The sequence below is a fragment of the Oncorhynchus keta genome, chromosome 7, assembly GCF_023373465.1.
Source record: "Oncorhynchus keta strain PuntledgeMale-10-30-2019 chromosome 7, Oket_V2, whole genome shotgun sequence".
Lineage (NCBI taxonomy): Eukaryota > Metazoa > Chordata > Actinopteri > Salmoniformes > Salmonidae > Oncorhynchus > Oncorhynchus keta.
The window spans coordinates 26,124,039-26,144,211 of NC_068427.1; the positions used below are offsets into that span (position 1 = coordinate 26,124,039).

General features: G+C 40.4%; 1 protein-coding gene across 1 annotated transcript in view; it reads left to right on the forward strand.

The window, feature by feature from the left end:
- The first annotated feature begins 2,855 nt into the window (after positions 1–2,855).
- LOC118386224 (F-box-like/WD repeat-containing protein TBL1X) overlaps positions 2,856–20,173 on the forward strand; it is a 43,807-nt gene continuing 26,489 nt past the window's right edge. The window contains exon 1 of the mRNA XM_035773772.2: positions 2,856–3,162. The gene's annotated coding sequence lies outside the window, so the exon portion shown is untranslated. The remainder of the gene's footprint in view (positions 3,163–20,173) is intronic.

Below are 20,173 nucleotides of genomic sequence, written 5' to 3' on the forward strand. Positions count from 1 at the left end.
TCACATATTACATTAATACCAGCATTGTATTTGTTTGGTCATTACATGGTGGACTGCTTCTCCAATTATTATAATTATTACATTATTGTTATTACAACAAGAACACTCAAATTCAGAACAATGCAATCACAAAGAGATTAATGAAGTACTATGTAATTACAGTGTTATTTCATAGGTATGACTCTATCGCTATCGTTTATAAAGCGTGTGGATGGTAGGTAGCCTACTCTGACCTGTAATCTAACCCACAAATGCTGATGCTCCAGATACTCAATGAGTCTAAAGAAGGCCAGTTTTATTGCTTCTTTAATCAGAACAACAGTTTTTTTCTGTGCTAACATAATTGCAAAAGGGTTTTCTAATGATCAATTAGCCTTTTAAAATGATCAACTTGGATTAGCTAACGCAACATGCCATTGGAACACAGGAGTGATGGTGGCTGATAATGGGCCTCTGTATGCCTATATAGATATTCCCTAAAAAAATCTGCCGTTTCCAGCTACAATAGTCATTTACAACATTAACTATGTCTACACTGTATTTCTGAGCAATTTTATGTTATTTAAATGGACAGAAAATATACTTTTCTTTCAAAAACAATGACATTTCTAAGTGGCCCCAAACTTTTGAACGGTAGTGTATACTGAACAAAAATGTAAACGCAACATGTAAAGTGTTGGACCTATGTTCCATGAGCAGAAATAAATGATTCCAGAAATGTTCCATACACACAAAAAGCTTTTTTATCTCCAAATTTGTACACAAATTTGTTTAAATCCCTGTTAGTGAGCATTTCTCCTTCGCCAAAGTAATCCATCCACCTGACAGGTGTGCCATATCAAGAAGCGGATTAAACAACTTGATCGATACACAGGTGCACCTTGTGCTGGGGACAATAAAAGGCCAATATAAAATGTTCCGTTGTGTCCCACAACACAATGCCACAGATGTCTCAAGTTTTGAGGGAGTGTGCAATTGGCATGCTGACTGCAGGAATGTCCATCTGAGCTGTTACCAGAGAATGTAATGTTGTTTTAGGGAATTTGGCAGTACGTTCAACCAGCCTCGCAACCGCAGACCACGTATAACCATGCCAGCCCATGACATTCCCTCCCGGATTCTTCACCTGCGGGATTATCTGAGACCAGACACCCAGACAGCTGATGATACTGAGGAGTATTTATGTCTGTAATAAAGCCCTTTTGTGGGGAAAAACTCATTCTGATTGGCTGGGCCTGGCTCCCCAGACCTATGCCTTCCCAGGTCTACCCATGGTTGTGCCCCTTCCCAGTCATGTGAAATCCATAAATTAGGGCCTAAGGAATTAATTTCAATTAATTGTTGCATGTAGCATTTATATTTTTGTTCAGTATACATAGTTAAAGAACGCTGGTCATAGTAATAATGTTTGCATACTGTTTTACCCAATTCATATGTATATACTGTATTCTAGTCAAGGCCTATCCTATATAACTGCTACAATGTTATATTCATATACTACCAATAATGTCTATACACACAATAATATACATATATATTTATATCCCGGACTCTGACATTGCCTGTTCTAATATTTCAATATTACTGCACGGTTGAAGCTAGGAACATTTTGCTACACCTGCGATAACATCTGCTAAATATGTGTACGTGACCAATAACATTTTATTTTATGATTAAATTACATAATTCTGTAGTCTTTGTGCGCAAATATTCAAGCTCATACGGTAACCAAAGGAATGTGTCACACCAATGTAGAGCTGTAATGATGTCAACTTGTTATTTACTTTCCAAATCTGAATGACTGAGCAAGGCGAAAAGAGAATTAATCAACCACTATGTGACTCGGCAGGCGAAAAATACGGAACTGTGGGGGAGGGGTATTGACCGCTAAGGCCACATACAATGTAGAGTTGCATCATGAAAAGACTTCAGCTGCTGGAGTCCTTTTGTTTTACTAGATCCAACCAACCCAGGGTTTTTGACCTTTGTGCATTATATGGTGCATATTAGTAATTTTTAACAAAACTAAGATTATAATGACTGCAATTCTTCAATCTTGGAATTCGGACTAATTTAAAATATATATTTTGGGATTACCGTTTAGTATATTCTTGATTGATGTAGATGTCTAATCATACAATATAATTTGAGCATCTAAAGTAATACATAGGCCTAGTCTGAAATTATATCACAAAATACGTATTATATTGGGTTGCAATGAAATTAATCAATCATTTATATGAACCTTTTTAAAATGTTCAAATGCAATGTAAAAAAGACAATTAGGCTACCAAAGACAATACATTATTTTAGCCACAATGTTCTTTGATTGTAGTTTTGCAGTGACCATGTTCAGAGACCACATGAAGGCCTACATTATGTACAAGGCAATATAATACAAATAACAAATGACACAATAAAGGTCAAACAAAGCCATTCACTAGCACTAGTTGCTCTAGCTGTAAAGGAAATTACGTGTGGTCAACATGATAACCACATGGTCATTTAGTTAAGTTTTACTGGAAGAAATGTCATGTTTTGAATAAGCAGGTTTAAGGTCAGGTGCTAGATAGATAGATAGACTGTCATGACCTACAAAAAAATCTATTGTAGGTCATGACAGTCCCCCCAACCCCTCCATTCAAGTAAATTCAAAGGGCATTATTGGCATGGGAAACACGTGTTTACATTGTCAAAGCAAGTGGAATAGACAATAAACAAAAAGGGAAATAAACAAGGGAAATAATACCCCCCCCACCCACCTCTCTCTCTCTCTCTCTCTCTCTCTCTCTCTCTCTCTCTCTCTCTCTCTCTCTCTCTCTCTCTCTCTCTCTCTCTCTCTCTCTCTCTGCCGATGAGTGTTTGCTGCGGTCTCTTCGTTTCATTCTCAGAATCGCTGGAAACTCTATTCCACACATCCCCAGCTTTATTTAGACCTCAAGCTTCTTTAAACTTTACATCCCACACAAACATTCGAGAGGAAATATATTTTAGACCGTTTATGTTAACTTCGGAACGCAGAGATTGCACCGGTGGTCAGAACTTGAATTATGATAAGCAAAATGGGAGGAAAGTCGTTTCTTGCTCACTGAAGTTGGGGGCTATCCAAGTGGAAGAGGTGGCGGCAAGTCGGCAACACCACAAGCTCACTCTCTGAGAAAGGTAAGTTAAAACTTTCGCTCAAGTTTCATGAATTGGAACATTGTAATTTCATGAATGATACATTGTTGCATGTAATTACTTGCTGAACTTAGTAACACTGTTATGAATCATTTACAGGGTCACATTAATCACGTTACATGTGTATAAATGTTTTCCGAAGGAGCATTGTTCTTTATTCTTTATTGTATTATTATTAGTAGTAACGAGCTAGGCTTATCAAAACGTTGCCCTTTTATTTGGACATAATAGTCGAAATATTGTATATTTGGGCATAAATGAACGCTTTTGTTTTGAACTACAAGACATCAAATGCATCAACTTTTGGTGGCTATTGTTTCCCAGATTTTTGTATTATTAAGTTTGAGTATTTAAAGTTACTTCATCAGTTTTCTTTCTCATATACTCTGCAAACTGCAATGATATTAGCTACATTTCAAGGGTATTGCACATGCTGATAGTTCGCAATGAGTGGGGGAGGGGAAGTTGATTCAATACACCAGCAGACGTTGCTTTCACTAGTAAGTAGCCTGCTGCCACGGTTACTTCTTGTTACAGTATCAGTCAAAATGGTGACATTTAGACCATGTACAAAAACAACCTTCACCCTCATGCCTATTCAATACATTATTTAGAATGCTAATTGTCATTAGATTTGACATTATTATTATCATTATTTCATTATGTTTACACATGACATTAGATTCATCTTTAAAGAATGATTATACTGACTGTTGGCACTTTATTTCTGAAGGGTATTGGGGAAGCTTTAGGAACAAAGACTGTGAGGTTTGAAAGAGGCATCATCACGTCATGGGATGTAACCTAGGCCTATATGGCACCACCTCTAACACCTGTTGATCTGGTGATTATATGGTCAAACTGTGATTTTTCTAGATCTAGGTCCTTACTTTAGACACACAATATGGTGATGTAAAGACTACTTAGGCTCTATATTAACGTAAAGGCATTTCCATCCTCCCACTTAAGTTTATGGGATAATGTGCAGACATGTAAGACTTGACAACCCCCACCAACATTCTTCAATGTATGGCAACAGATCACCAGGACAGTGACACTGGAATTATCTTACTCCAACTCCAAAGATGATCTTCAATGAATAAGGAATTTTAAATAATAAAAGTGTAGAATCCCACAACAAAAACTGGAGCTCGTTGTGCCTGTGTCTACTGGTTTGGTTGTAGATTAAACCAAATGAGCATAATAAAACAACTGGTTTAGTGCCATCTCTTTAAAGAACAATGGGGTGTATTATAGCGTAATTGCTTGTCCTTCGATGACTCGAGGCTTTTCCATTTGTTGAATTCTACAAGCTATTATTAAATAGTGGTAATGTTGGAATCCATTAGTAAGCTATGGCTGTGTGAACCTTGGTAGAATGGCACCGTGTTGGAAATGGAGAGGTAACAGCAATGATAAATCTCCATGATATTGGAATTGGTTTATGTCTCAGTGAACATTCTGTTCTGGGAGATTGTATTGTGGTTTTTCTTCTGATAGGCTGTTTCAGAAGACTTAGATAGTTTACACTTGAGTGTCTCAGCGTTCTTGGTGTATATGTCTACTGAAGTTTCAGTGAGCTTGTTTTGAAATGACACGACACCTTTTGGCTTTAGTGTTGACACTGTGTGTTCATGTTATAAATGAGCTCCAGGGCAATGATACAGTTTATGTTTCAGATGTAATCTTTGTCCTCAGTCAGGATGTAGTTTTTTTACAAGTACATTTTTCATTTGTTCAAATAGACATGTTTTACATGCAAAAGAAACATTCATTGACGAACAACAGAAAGCAGCGTAACACATAAAAGGTAGCCTATTACCCTCCATGGCATGGACCAATAACACAACCCCTCCAGTCTCCAATGTCCCACTATAGGTTAATGGTCATTTAGACATTCTCCTTCAGACAGTAGTTTGTTGTTTCATTTGGGTACACATTTTTTTAATTTAGTTACTAATGTGTTGATTACCCCTTTCTGCAGGAGATAGAGGTTATTTTCTGTCGAACTCCCATTTGTTCATAGCAGTGCTTCATTCCCCATACACCAGCAGTACCTGTAATTAGCCCCACATACAAAAATCCCATGTGAAAACAACCACTCTCAATCTCAGCATTTGTCCAAATGTTTATGCAGCAATATTTATCCCTAATAGAACATGGGAGGAGGCATGGCAAGCCCTCCCTTTTAGAGGGGTTTAAGATTCACGTGGGCCACCAGTGTTGGCAGGCCAATACATTACATAGAAGTAACACTCATTGCAGTACATCCTTGTTCAAGACTACAGCTATTTATTTGGGACTAGGGGTGGCTGTGCCTTTATGACCTTACAATTGTGTTCAGGCTAGGCTATAAAGACAAGTTGGAGGTCTGTCCAGAGTGGACTGGAGGCCTCAACAGAAACCTCACTGTACATGTTTATACGGCAACTGCTCTCTTGCTCTCTCAGCTGCAAATCAATGTCTATTCTCGGACCTAAACTGTAATGATTGTTAGAGCCCTTGTTTGAAAGCTGTAGAATCCAGATACCCCCCCCATTCTACTCCTGTTAAAGCACTAAAGTAATTGATGCATATCCAATCAGTTATGCTGTGAGTTGTGTAAGCAAGCATATAGGATATGTATGTATATACAGTACCAGTCCAAAGTTTAGACAAACCTACTCATTCTAGGGTTTTTCTTTATTTTTACGATTTTCTACATTGTAGAATAGTGAAGACATCAAAACTAAGAAATAACACAAATGGAATCCTGTACTAACCAAAAAAGTGTTAAACAAATCAAACTATATTTGAGATTCTTCAAAGTAACCACCATTTACCTTGATAACAGCTTTGCACGCTCTTGGCATTCTCTCACCCAGCTTCATGAGGTGGAATGCATTTCAATGAATAGGTGTGCCTTGTAAAAGTTAATTTGTGGAATTTCTTCTTAATGCATTTGAGCCAATCAGTTTTGTTGTGGAAAGGTAGGGGTGATATACAGAAGATAGATGATCAAGTCATTACTTTAAGACATGAAGGTCAGTCAATCTGGAAAATGTCAAGAACTTTGAAAGTTTCTTCAAGTGCAGTCGCATAAACCACCAAGTGCTATGATGAAACTGGGTTTCATGAGGACGGCCACAGGAATGGAAGATCCAGAGTTACCTCTGCTGCAGACGATAAGTCCATTAGAGTTACCAGCCTCAGAAATTGCAGCCCAAATAAATGCATCACAGAGTTCAAGTAACAGACATATCTCAACATCAACTGTTCAGAGGAGACTGTGTGAATCAGGCCTTCATGGCCAAATTGCTGCAAAGAAACAACTACTAAAGGACACCAATAAGAAGAAGAGACTTGCTTGGGCCAAGAAACACAAACAATGGACATTAGTCAAGTGGTCTGATGAGTCCAAATTTGAGATTTTTGTTTTCAACCGCCATGTCTTTGTGAGACGCAGAGTAGCTGAATGGATGATCTCCGCATTTGTGGTTCCCACTGTGAAGCATGGAGGAGGTGTTATGGTGTGGAGATGCTTTGCTGGTGACACTGTCTGTGATATATTTAGAATTCAAGGCACACTTAACCTGCATGGCTACCACAGCATTCTGCAGCAATACGTCATTCCCATCTGGTTTGCGCTTAGTAGGACAATCATTTGTTTCTCAACAGGACAATGACTAAACACACCTCCAGGCTGGTTAAGGGCTATTTGACCAATAAGGAGAGTGATGGAGTGCTGCATCAGATGATCTGATCTCCGCAATCACCCAACCTCAACCCAATTGACATGGTTTGGGATGAGTTGGACCGCAGAGTGAAGGAAAAGCAGCCAACAAGTGCTCAGCATATGTGGGAACTCCTTCAAGACTGTTAGAAAAGCATTACAGGTGAAGCTGGTTGAGAAAATGCCAAGAATGTGCAAAGCTGTTATCAAGGCAATGGGTGGCTACATTGAAAAATCTCAAATATATTTAGATTTTTTTTAACACTTTTTTGGTTACTAGATGATTCCATGTGTTATTTAATAGTTTTGACGTCATCACTATTATTCTACAATGTAGAATAGAGTACATGTGTCCAAACATTTGACTGGTACTGTGTGCCATGTGTGTGAGGTGTCATAAAACAGGAAAGCAAGAGATTTGTGTGAGGGAAATATAAGGGAATTCATATTCACATTTAAACACACACTGCAAAGTATGGTTTAGATTTGTTTGTTGACCAATATCACAGTGCAATTGGAGTAATTGGGTGGCATTTACTGTCAACTCGTGATACAATTACAGCATCCGAAAGGAATTCCCAATATGTGTGACACTGTATTGTCCCCAATGAGTTGTGAAGTTGTTTTTAGTGTGAAAAAAATCAAAAGAAGTTAAAAGAAGATAACATTGAAGTTAATAATTCATGGTGTTAGTTTTAATGATTTCTGATGCTCGAAGTATGTTTGTGTTGATCATTTGTCTGCTCTGCTCTTGGCCATGACCAGCCTCTGTCTGTTAAGGTTATCAAGTTTCCAGGATAACCCTGTCCTTGAATAGTGGCTCTGGAATGGATCCCAAACATTCATGTGTAGAATGCCAGAGATAGTCTACCTCAGTTAGTTGTTATCACTGCCATTTCCTGCCGTTTGTAGTTTGAAACAGCCATACACTCTCATAATGATACCACTGGAGGTTCTGAGAGGTTGACTAACACCTAGACATTGTGACAAGTAATACAGACTTTGACTTGTCTTGTATCTGAATTCACTGCCCTACCATTTTAACTTCTCAGAAAAAGCTCTTTGGTTGAGATTTGAGATCGTTTTTATTCCTTAGACGTCTTAAACCCACACCTTGTGATAAGCTCATTTGTAAAGTAATAACCAAATGCAAGCAGTTCCTCTACCATGGTGGCGTAGACTAGGGCACTCAGCCAAACCAGATATTGGCAGTGTGGAGGGTCCTATATAAATAGCTCTGCGTTTGCATAGATAGTTGTAAATCATTACAGGAAGACTTGGTTTAATGACTAAGCGAGACAAAGGGGACAGAATAGTCACTTTCATTGGAGGTGTATCCTTCCTAAGTCCTAGTTTAACTTATTATGGCTGGGGGTCAGTATTGAGTAGCTTGGATGAATAAGGTGCCCAGAGGTGCCCAGAGTAAACTGCCTGCTTCTCAGTCCCAGTTTCTAATATATGCATGGTATTAGTGTATTTGGATATAAAACGCTCTGAAGTTTCTAAAACTGTTTGAATGATGTCTGTGAGTATAACAGAACTCATATGGCAGGCAAAACCTGAGAAAAAAAATCCAACCAGGAAGTGGGAAATCTGAGGTTGGTCGATTTTCAACTCAGCCCCTATCGAAGATACAGTGGGATATTGGTCATGTTGTACTTCCTAAGGCTTCCACTAGATGTCAACCGTCTTTAGAAACTTGTTTGAGGCTTCTACTATGAAGGGGGGCTGAATGAGAAGGGAATGAGTCAGAGGTCTGCCTGCAGTCACGCGCATTTCACATGAGAGGTATCTCCTGTTCTTTTGCTTTTCTGAAGACAAAGGAATTCTCTGGTTGGGATATTATTGAAGATGTATGTTAAAAACATGCTAAAGATTGATTCCATACATTGTTTGACAAGTTTCTACGAGCTGTAAGGGAACTTTTTGACATTTCTGCAACTAGTGTACGTGCTTTGTGAGTTTGGATTTGTTTACCAAACAAAAGTAGCTATTTGGACATAAATGATGGACATTATCAAACAAAACAAAATGTATTGTGGAACTGGGATTCCTGGGAGTACATTCTGATGAAGATCATCAAAGGTAAGTGAATATTTATAATATTTCTGACTTCTGTTGACTCCAACATGGCGGATATATGTATTTGTTTGTCTGAGCGCCGTACTCAGATTATTGCATGGTTTGCTTTTTACGTAAAGCTTTTTTGAAATCTGACACAATGTTTGCATTAAGGAGAAGTTTATTTATATTTCCATGTATAACAATTGTATTTTCATCAACATTTATAATGAGTATTTCTGTAAATTGATGTGGCTCTCTGCAAAATCACCAGATGTTTTTGGAACTACTGAACATAACTCGCCAATGTATACTGAGATTTCTTTTATATAAATATGAACTTTACCGAACAAAACATACATGTATTGTGTAACATGAAGTCCTATTTTGTGACTCCTCTTTGGCTGGAAAAATGGCTGTGGGTGTTTTTGTGACTTGGCTCTGACCTAACATAATCGTTTGTGGTGCTTTCGCCGTAAAGCCTATTTGAAATCGGGCACTGTGGTGGGATTAACAGCAAGATTACCTTTAAAATGGTAAAAGATACTTGTATGTTTGAGATTTCTGTTGTTTTGAATTTGGCGCCCTGCACTTTCACTGGCTGTTGTCATATCGATCCCGTTAACGGGATTTCAGCCCTAAGAAGTCTTAACTGACTTGCCTAGTTAAATGAATAATAAATTAAAGCAAGCTATTGGCTCCATACAAGCAATAGTCTAGTCTACTCATGGGCGAAGGTTTCTTTCACCAATCAAGTAGCGTTATGAGAATCATGGAGATGTGTACCAATAGGCCATCACTGGTTCTGTCAGACAGCCATCTCCTTCGGGGACATGACAGAGTGAATGGCTATTGGCTAATCTAATCATAAACACTGCAGTCAGGAATTTCTGTCCTGTTGTCATATTTGCATGCATGGATTTACAGGCTATGAAATATTTAAAGCTTGTGATATAGCCTGAATGGTACGGTTCAGGCTGGCTGTCATGATAGCCATCATAACATGAACTTGTAAGGCCTATAAAAAAATATTGGCTTAGGTATATCCTTTGTCTTGAGTTAAAACAACAGTCTTCAAAGTCGCCTGGCTTGCTTTGTTATATATATAGTGAATTAACTAAGAGAGAGGAGGCTGAATGAGTTTGCTGAATGAGGCTGAATGAGTTTGCTAATGACTTTTGCAGTGAGCATTACTGAGGAATATCGTTTCTGTTCAACCAGATGCCACGGTCCCCTCCACAGAGCCTGGGTGTTTAGATCCACACGGCCTGCATAGAGCATAATAGTGATGGGATAAAAATTGATACACTAGAGTATTGCAAAATTATTTTGGATGATATAACATAGATTATATGACTCCAAGTATCAATTCTCAAAAAAAAGACAAATAGAATCGCAATAAAACACCAGTATCGAATCGCAATACATATAGAATCATGAGCATCGCAATACATATCAGCACCTAAGTATCGGGAGATTCCTGCCAATTCTTAGCCCTAGAGGAGGATGGATAGAAAATTACAAGCTTTATTCCACAACACTGTAATTGCCCTGGTGGTTCTGCTGTCAGAACCATTCTACTATTCTCGTTCTCACTCGGTTGCTCTGGTAAATGCCAAGAGTCTAAAAATATTGTCACCGGTAGACCTATGCGATGCAAAGCAGTGGATTTTGAGTGTAGCGGATCATAGGTCATGTTCATAATGATAAGTCATGATGAATCCCTTCAATTAGCCTAAGTATCTGTCTCTATCCCATGTGTTCTCCAGGGAGCCACAAAATAAATGTTATAGATGACTCAGGATAAGGTTTCAAAGGGGGGGGGGGTATTTTACTGAAAACTTGCTTAGTTGATGAGTAAACTACTGGAATTTTGCTATCATTCAAGGATTTTATGTTATTTATCAAAAGACTTCATGTGGCTCGTTTGGGTTCTTCAAATTATCACACGTGTCTGTAATTTTCTCTGGACCTCTCTCTGGCCTTATCACATGTAAAATATATTAAATAATTAAATAATATTTTAAAATAGAATTACAAAGCTGTCAAACATTATCCTAAATATAAACCATCGACTTAGTGAATATCATTGGTGTTTTAAAGAATGTTTTAAGCCTTGAGACAATTAAGACATGGATTGTGTATGTGTGCCATTCCGAGGGTGAATATGTCGGAAAAAATATTGAAGTGCCTTTTGAACAGGGTATGGTAGTAGGTGCCAGGCGCACCGGTTTGAGTGTGTCAAGAACGGTAATGCTGCTGGGTTTCCCGTATGTATCAAGAATGGTCCACCACCAAAAGGACATCCAGCTAACTTGACACAACTGTGGGAAGCATTGAGCTAGCATTCCCATGGAACGCTTTCGACACATTGTAGAGTCCATGCCCCGACGAATTGAGGCTGTTCTGAGGGCAAAAATGGTAGATGCAACACAAAATTAGAAAGGTGTTCCTCATGTTTGGTATGCTTAGTTTGGCCATCATTTTTATTACGATTATACAAACTCGATCTTTTGCATAAATGCTGAAATTATCAATGGTCAATATGCATGAAAGTTCAAGCAAGTCGTGTATGGATTCTATCCTGTCCTGTGTGATCTTGTGTAGGACGCAAAAGAACTAGGGCAAAGTTAGTCACTGGTGGTTGAAAAGCTGCCAGCTGAAATGATGCTTTGATATTACTATTCACTGTACTACTCAATAAATTACGCCCTCTAAGTCCCTGATGTAGACCTACATGCCTTTAGATTTTACAACCCGTGCAACCCTTCAATATTAAAACTACAGAAACATAGTCAGCTTCAAACTGTTGTCAGTAAGTCACCTCTATCCAGGCATGCAGGCTGAGGCAGGTGTGGGAGAAGTGGTTCCCCCTAGAGACAGGAGTGCTACCATCCCCCAGTCCCCACAGTTTCCCTCCAAGCCCACACTGCCTGTCGTTGAGTGAGTCATTGAGAAAGGCAGACGGTGATGCAGAAGTACTTGTTGTGACTACCTGATTGTGGCATCATTAGTTATCCTTCCCTACCCCCTATCTTTATACCTTCCCCTAATGGTCAGGCCAGAGACTGCAGCCCAACCAAAGGTGGATTTTACTCATCAGAGCAGTTCAAGAGAAAATGGCTGCTGTTTCCAGGTCTTGTTTGCACATCTGTCAGGAGGTGACTGTACAGGAGAAAATGGGGTCCTTCTCATGTTGTTGTAGAATGTGCCTTCCTCTCTTTTTTGTAAACGTCTTTTTCTCTCTCAATTTTGTAGTCTCCTGTTTTTCTACATCAAACACTTTCAAAACCTACACACACTCTACAGCCAGGCATTTTTCTTAGCTTTACTGTCTTTGTGTTTAATCTCTGAATACGTTGATGGCATGATGTCTTATAGCTTTATGTTAGGATTTATTCTTTACTTTTACACTTCATTTCTCTTCATATTGGACACTTTGTTGTGGTTGATAAAAATGTTTTGTATTTTGCTAGGGTTTTGTGTGTTTTCTCTGCAATGTTTGGATGTGGCTGTGTTTTCTATTTCTTCAGTATATATCCAATCAGTAGATGTTAAGACTTCTCTAATCTGAGAGAGCATATTGCTCTGTACGTGAGTTTCACACCACAAACCATCCACTTCTATTTTTAGGATAGACAGCAAAAAAATTGCATTTGCGACTGTTATTACATCCACCCATGGTGACCTTATCATGAAGACTTACCACAGCTTCCCCTGCTTGTAGGTTGTCTGTTTGTTAGATCTAGGAGTAAAGTTAAAGCAGTTCATATTTTTACAGTATGAATTTAAGTGGCTGACATTTCTGTTTGTAGTGCCCCAGCGTGATTATCTACCATCAGTTGACCCTTCCCCAAATTTGAAACCTCACAGTTGGAGAGGATAAGACAAAATCTGGATCAATGTGCTGGAATGACTGGACGTGTTTGTGGAAACACTGCAATAAATACAGTTTTGAATGGGCTGGAACACTCATGAAATGCTTATATGACAGCAACTCAATTTTGGTTTGAGTCCTGTGATCTTTTTGGTTAAGCCATTTTACCTGTTGCAAGGTGTTTACTTACATGGACATTCAACCTGATGTGGTGCTTTTTCCAATGACTCAGATTTTATTTTATTTTTTCAAACAATGCAAACATGTTCATCCAAACGACAGCCTACACACTCACACAAACATCAACGACATCACACCTGCCCAGATGTAACGGATGTGAAACAGCTAGCTTATTTAGCGGTGGTGCGCGCTAAATAGCGTTTCAATCGGTGACATCACTCACTTTTGTGGAGCAATGGGTAACGATGCTTCGTGGGTGACTGTTGTTGATGTGTGCAGAGGGTCCCTGGTTCGCGCCCGGGTATGGGCGAGGGGACGGTCTATTGTTACACAGATCCACCTGCTCACACCCCCATCTCCAATGCCCGCATCACACTCTCCACCACATGGTGTCAATCTGCACTCTTTGTCACCCATGCACTTTCAACATTTAGATAATAAAGCATTTGACCTTTCCATTGTGTTAATGATGGAGGATTGGTTGATTTCCAGGTAAATATGTTTTTTCAAGATGATTGACAAGAAAGGTATCCCATCGTGTATATCACTGCACCCATATATGCCGTGTCTTGAAATATGCAGACAGGTGGATTAAAAGTACATTTACATAGTAATACTTCTGACAGCCAGCTTTCTAACTCAGCCCATAATGTTTTTGCACTTTATAGAATTCCCAGATGCGATAGATTATTGAGACATTGTTAGTTTTACAATCAAGACATGACTCGGTTATTGTATAATACATTGTATTCATTAGTTTACACTGGATTAAGTGTACATTTTAGTTAACTGTAATGTCATTAGTTTATGTTCCAACATTCCCTCCATCTTGTGCCAGTGTCAGTTATTTTTAAGTATTTGTTCCAATAGTTTAGATATTTTTCTAAGCGATGGTCAGTTGGATAGGCTCTCTGCAAGGTTTTGTGTAGCTTACCTATCATATGAATATCCTTATCTGACTCCTAAAGGATTCTCTCAAGATTGCTCTGATGTCCAAGGATTTCACACAAAAAAATTGACTTATGAAACTTTTAAGTTGCATGTATTTGAAAATATCTACTTTGGTCAGTCAAATTGCTTTTTAATTCTGTCATGGAAATAAATGTGTTTCCTATTACCAGGTCATTTATGTTTTTATGCCTTTAGTTTTCCATGTGAATTCTGAAAAGCTATCCAAAGATTGTTCTTTTCCAATGAGTTTCTAATGGCTCAGGCAGCTAGTATAGATGCAATTTGGTTCATAGCAACTACCAGTTAATTGGACATCCAGTTAAATTGTGTTGTACTTTGACCACAGCCTCAAGCATAACACTCAGTTACAACCTAAACACCATAGCCTGGATGAGTGAATGACTGGATGGTTGCTGCTGTTGTACTTTGACAGTAAAGTAACCCCCTTTACTGTGCAGTAAACATGCTAATGATTTCCCTAATGAGTCACAGGGCTGACCACCACTGGGAAGCTCAACACTGCCCAGTGGGATGTCCATTTGTCTTCTACTGCAGTGTCAGTCAAGTCCTGGGATATGCTATTGAGGCTATATGCAATTGCTTGGGAAGGGTGTGAATGTGTGCATCAAAGTAGGACAACCGTTTGAACAAGACAAATGTATTTGAAATGGATCTGACGAGAGGCACTACACTATAGTACACTTTGTATGTACCTGATGTACACTTATTACAACCAGTTGTTTCTTACCAGCTGTTTATGCAGTAATACCAACATTTTACATCTGCGCTCAATTTTTCTTTAAATTAGGAAAATAAAGATAAAAAAGAAATGCTGAAGGAATTATGTTTTCCTCTGCTATTTACAAAATCCATTGATTAGTAACGTGTAGTGAATGATGCAAGGGTTCAACACAATGATATAGTCTGATTAACCAGGATGATATGAGGGATGTGTCTGTCTCAAGTTGGGGTCTACCTCTGGCCATTGATGGGTGTCTACAGCTAAATGAGAAGTTTACTTTTTTACAACCAAATCTGTCATTTAGATATAAGTGGCATGTTATACCCCAACACATTAAATTGTGTCATTTTTCAAACTTTATCCACAATGTTAGATTAGTGCAACCGAAGCTGTTTCCCATACAGAGCTGTGCAGGCCGGGGGTGTCCATATATATATATATTTGAACTCTGTTTATTACGTTTTACACACACACACACACACACACACACACACACACACACACACACACACACACACACACACACACACACACACACACACACACACACACACACACACACACACACACACACACACACACACACACACACACACACACACACACAGACAAGACAAAGCAATATAAATAATATCCTCAACTAGAAAAAAAATACAAATAAAAAAACAAATAAAAAAATACCTTTAAAGATACCATACTTTAGACAAGTTAAACACACCAGGCAGAAGGCTACAGAGGTTAACGGGCAATCTATAGTACAGGGACAGAGCAAACACCTCATTGTGTGAGGCTGTGTCTAGTGCTAAAAGAGGACGAGTGCACCCTGTGCAGCACAGATTCCCAGGCGTCTTCCCCAAGTTCCTCCCCCAAATCCTTTTCCCATCGAGTCTGTAAAGGCACCAAAGAAGGGTTCTGTAAGTCATGAATGATTGCATATACATCTGAAATTGCGCCCCTAGGAAGCTTATTCAGCTCCAAGATGCTCTCTATAGCTGTATTCGCAGGCCTATTGGGAAATCCAGGTGTGTTAGCCCTGACAAAGTTTCTAGTCTGGAGATAGCGGAAAAAGTGGGATTGGGGGAGATTGAACTTTTCCTGCTGCTGAGAAAAAGAGGCAAATGTATCATCAAAGAATAATTGGGCTAGCGAGGAGAGGCCTAGTGAGTGCTAAATGCCAAAAGCCACATCATTCAAAGATGGAGGAAATAAAATGTTCTGATTGATTGGGCCTGATAGAGAAAAGCCTTGGAGGCTAAAGGCTAAACGGAACTGATTCCAAATTTTAAGAGACTGCTTTACAATTGGGTTGACACACCTTTTGCCTAGGGACACTGGGAGAGACGATCACAGCACAGAGGAAAAAAGTGCTGCAGGTTTACACGATTCAGACTCCATCTGGACCCAGAGTGGTCTAGGGCTAGTAGGATCAGTCTGCAGCCAGTACAGAACGGCTCTGAAATTTGCAGCCCAGTAGTATGTCTGAAAATTTGGTAGAGCTAAACCCCCCAATGACCTAGGCTTCTGTAAATGTTTTCTACCAATCCGTGGTACCTTGCCATCCCAAATAAAATGCATGAATGTTTGATCCAGTGAAATAAAAAAAGATTTTGGAATAAAAATGGGTAAACATTGAAATAAATATAAAAATTTGGGCAACACATTCATTTTAATGACATTAATCCGTCCGATAAGAGAAAGGGGTAGCGAATTCCAAAAAGTACAAGATTGTTTCGATCTGTCTGCTAGAGCAACAAAGTTTTCCTGAAACAAATTTGAATATTTCATTGTCACTTTTACTCCCAAGTAAGTGAATTGATCCCGGACAATCCTAAACTGAGAACTTGTAAAAGAGCACTTTAAAGCAGCCTTGTTTACCGGAAAAAGCTCACTCTTGCCTAAATTCAGCTTGTACCCTGAGATTGATCCAAACTTTTTAAGAACAGATAGGGCACGTGGCAATGAGGTATCAGGGTTGGAGATAAACAAAAGGAGGTCGTCAGCATATAGCGAGACTTTCTGCTCCCAGCCCGCCCTGATTATGCCTTGAATGGCATCATTAGAGCGTAGTGCAATGGCGAGAGGCTCGATTGCCAAAGCAAACAACAAGAGGGAGAGTGGGCAACTCTGTCTGGATCCGTGGTGCAAGGGAAAATAGTCAGAGGACAAGTTATTAGTCCGTACCGAAGCCATGGGGGGGGGAAATAAAGAATCTTTATCAACGCAATGAATTTGGGGCCAAAGCCAACTCTATAAAGGGCAGCTGTTAGGTAATCCCACTCAACGCGGTCAAACGCTTTTTCGGCATCAAGTGAGACCACCACCTCCGGGTCCTCCGACGCTGGGGAGTACAGTATATTCATAAGGCGCCTAATATTGAAAAATAAATGCCTATTTCTAACAAAGCCAGTCTGGTCAGAGTGTATTACTTGGTGCAGCAAGCCTTCCATACGGATGGCTAAAAGCTTAGCTAGGATTTTGTAATCACAGTTTAAATGCGAGATTGGGCGATAGGATCCACATTCCAGGGGGTCTTTGATTTTCTTTAGTAGTAATGAAATTGAAGCCTGATAAAGACTAGGCGGTAGCTTTGAAGTATTGAGGCACTCTGCAAATAGTCGAGACAAGAATGGGCAAAGCAGACCAGAAAACGTCCTGTAAAATTCGGTTGGAAAACCGCCCGGACCCGGGTGATTTACCACTTTTCATTGCGGACACTGCTGTTGCAATCTCCTCAAGCGTAAATTCTTCTTCTAGACAGTCATGGGAGTCTGTATCAATTGAAGGCATATTCAAGCCATTAAAGAAGGAGTCAATCAGCAAGGGGTCTTGAGGGGATTCAGAGGTGTATAGCGCAGAGTAAAATGGTTTAAATTGATCATTGATCTCTTTATGTATAACTGTGGTGGCACCAGACAGGGTCCTTATTTGTGGGATTAAACGTGAGGCCTCAGATTTACGGATCTGATGCGCAAGAAGTTTACTGGCCTTGTTGCCTTGTTCATAGACTTTGTATCGAGCTCGCAAGAGTAACTGTTCAGCTTGCCTGGTAGAAAGCTCATCAAATTCAGATTGGAGTAGTTGGCGCTCTTTATGCAGATCAGAGGAAGGATCCGTAGCATACTTCTCATCCAGTGTGGCAATGGACTCGCTCAGGTCCCGAAGTCGCTGGGAGCGAACTCTGTTTTGGTTGGCTGTATAAGAAATCATTTGGCCACGTAGGTATGCTTTGAGAGACTCCCATATGGTAGAGCAGGACATACGTGGTGTTGAATTAGTTTCTAGGAATAAGGTGATTTCAGAAGAAATGAAATTGACAAACTCCTTATCTGAGAGTAAAATGGGGTTGAGACGCCATTGATAACACATAGGAGGTCGCAGGGGAAATTCTAGTTCAAGCACTAATGGTGAATGGTCAGAGATAACAATACTCTCGTAAGTACACTGCCGAAGGTTAGGCAGAAGTTTTTTGTCCAAAAATAAGTAATCAATCCGGGAGTATGTTTGATGAACATGAGAATAAAAATAATACTGTCTATCTGTAGGATGTAGGAAACGCCAGGCCTCAAACATAGCATATTTCTGAAGAAAGGATTGAATAAGTAGGGCACATTTAGATGGGCCTGTATTTGTTTTTGAGGACTTGTCAAGAACTGGGGACATTTTACAGTTGAAATCCCCCCCTAAAATCAACAAATGAGAATCTAAATTGGGAATAGCAGGCAGAAAGGAAGAAATGAAACTTGTGTCATCCCAATTGGGAGCATAAACACTAGCCAAAACAAGAAGGGTAGAAAACAGTTCACCGGTTACTATAACATATCGTCCCTTAGGATCAGCAATAACCTCAGAAGCTACAAAGGGAGTAGCTTTATCAACCAGAATAGCAGCACCTCTTGATTTACTTGATTTACTAAGTTCGAGTGGAACACTTGACCAACCCAGTCCTTACGCATCCTAAAATGCTCACCAGTCCTCAAGTGAGTCTCTTGTAGAGATGCAATATTTGCATTCAAACCCTTTAACATTTACATTACATTTAAGTCATTTAGCAGACGCTCTTATCCAGAGCGACTTACAAATTGGTGCATACACCTTATGACATCCAGTGGAACAGCCACTTTACAATAGTGCATCTAAATCTTTTTAGGGGGGTGAGAAGGATTACTTACCCTATCCTAGGTATTCATTGAAGAGGTGGGGTTTCAGGTGTCTCCGGAAGGTGGTGATTGACTCCGCTGTCCTGGCGTCGTGAGGGAGTTTGTCCCACCATTGGGGGGCCAGAGCAGCGAAAAGTTTTGACTGGGCTGAGCGGGAACTGTACTTCCTCAGTGGTAGGGAGGCGAGCAGGCCAGAGGTGGATGAACGCAGTGCCCTTGTTTGGGTGTAGGGCCTGATCAGAGCCTGGAGGTACTGAGGTGCCGTTCCCCTCACAGCTCCGTAGCCAAGCACCATGGTCTTGTAGCGGATGCGAGCTTCAACTGGAAGCCAGTGGAGAGAGCGGAGGAGCGGGGTGACGTGAGAGAACTTGGGAAGGTTGAACACCAGACGGGCTGCGGCGTTCTGGATGAGTTGTAGGGGTTTAATGGCACAGGCAGGGAGCCCAGCCAACAGCGAGTTGCAGTAATCAAGACGGGAGATGACAAGTGCCTGGATTAGGACCTGCGCCGCTTCCTGTGTGAGGCAGGGTCGTACTCTGCGGATGTTGTAGAGCATGAACCTACAGGAACGGCACAACGCCTTGATGTTAGTTGAGAACGACAGGGTGTTGTCCAGGATCACGCCAAGGTTCTTAGCGCTCTGGGAGGAGGACACAATGGAGTTGTCAACCGTGATGGCGAGATCATGGAACGGGCAGTCCTTCCCCGGGAGGAAGAGGAGCTCCGTCTTGCTGAGGTTCAGCTTGAGGTGGTGATCCGTCATCCACACTGATATGTCTGCCAGACATGCAGAGATGCGATTCGCCACCTGGTCATCAGAAGGGGGAAAGGAGAAGATTAATTGTGTGTCGTCTGCATAGCAATGATAGGAGAGACCATGTGAGGTTATGACAGAGCCAAGTGACTTGGTGTATAGCGAGAATAAGAGAGGGCCTAGAACAGAGCCCTGGGGGACACCAGTGGTGAGAGCGCGTGGTGAGGAGACAGATTCTCGCCACGCCACCTGGTAGGAGCGACCTGTCAGGTAGGACGCAATCAAGCGTGGGCCGCGCCGGAGATGCCCAACTCGGAGAGGGTGGAGAGGAGGATCTGATGGTTCACAGTATCGAAGGCAGCCGATAGGTCTAGAAGGATGAGAGCAGAGGAGAGAGAGTTAGCTTTAGCAGTGCGGAGCGCCTCCGTGATACAGAGAAGAGCAGTCTCAGTTGAATGACTAGTCTTGAAACCTGACTGATTTGGATCAAGAAGGTCATTCTGAGAGAGATAGCGGTAGAGCTGGCCAAGGACGGCACGCTCAAGAGTTTTGGAGAGAA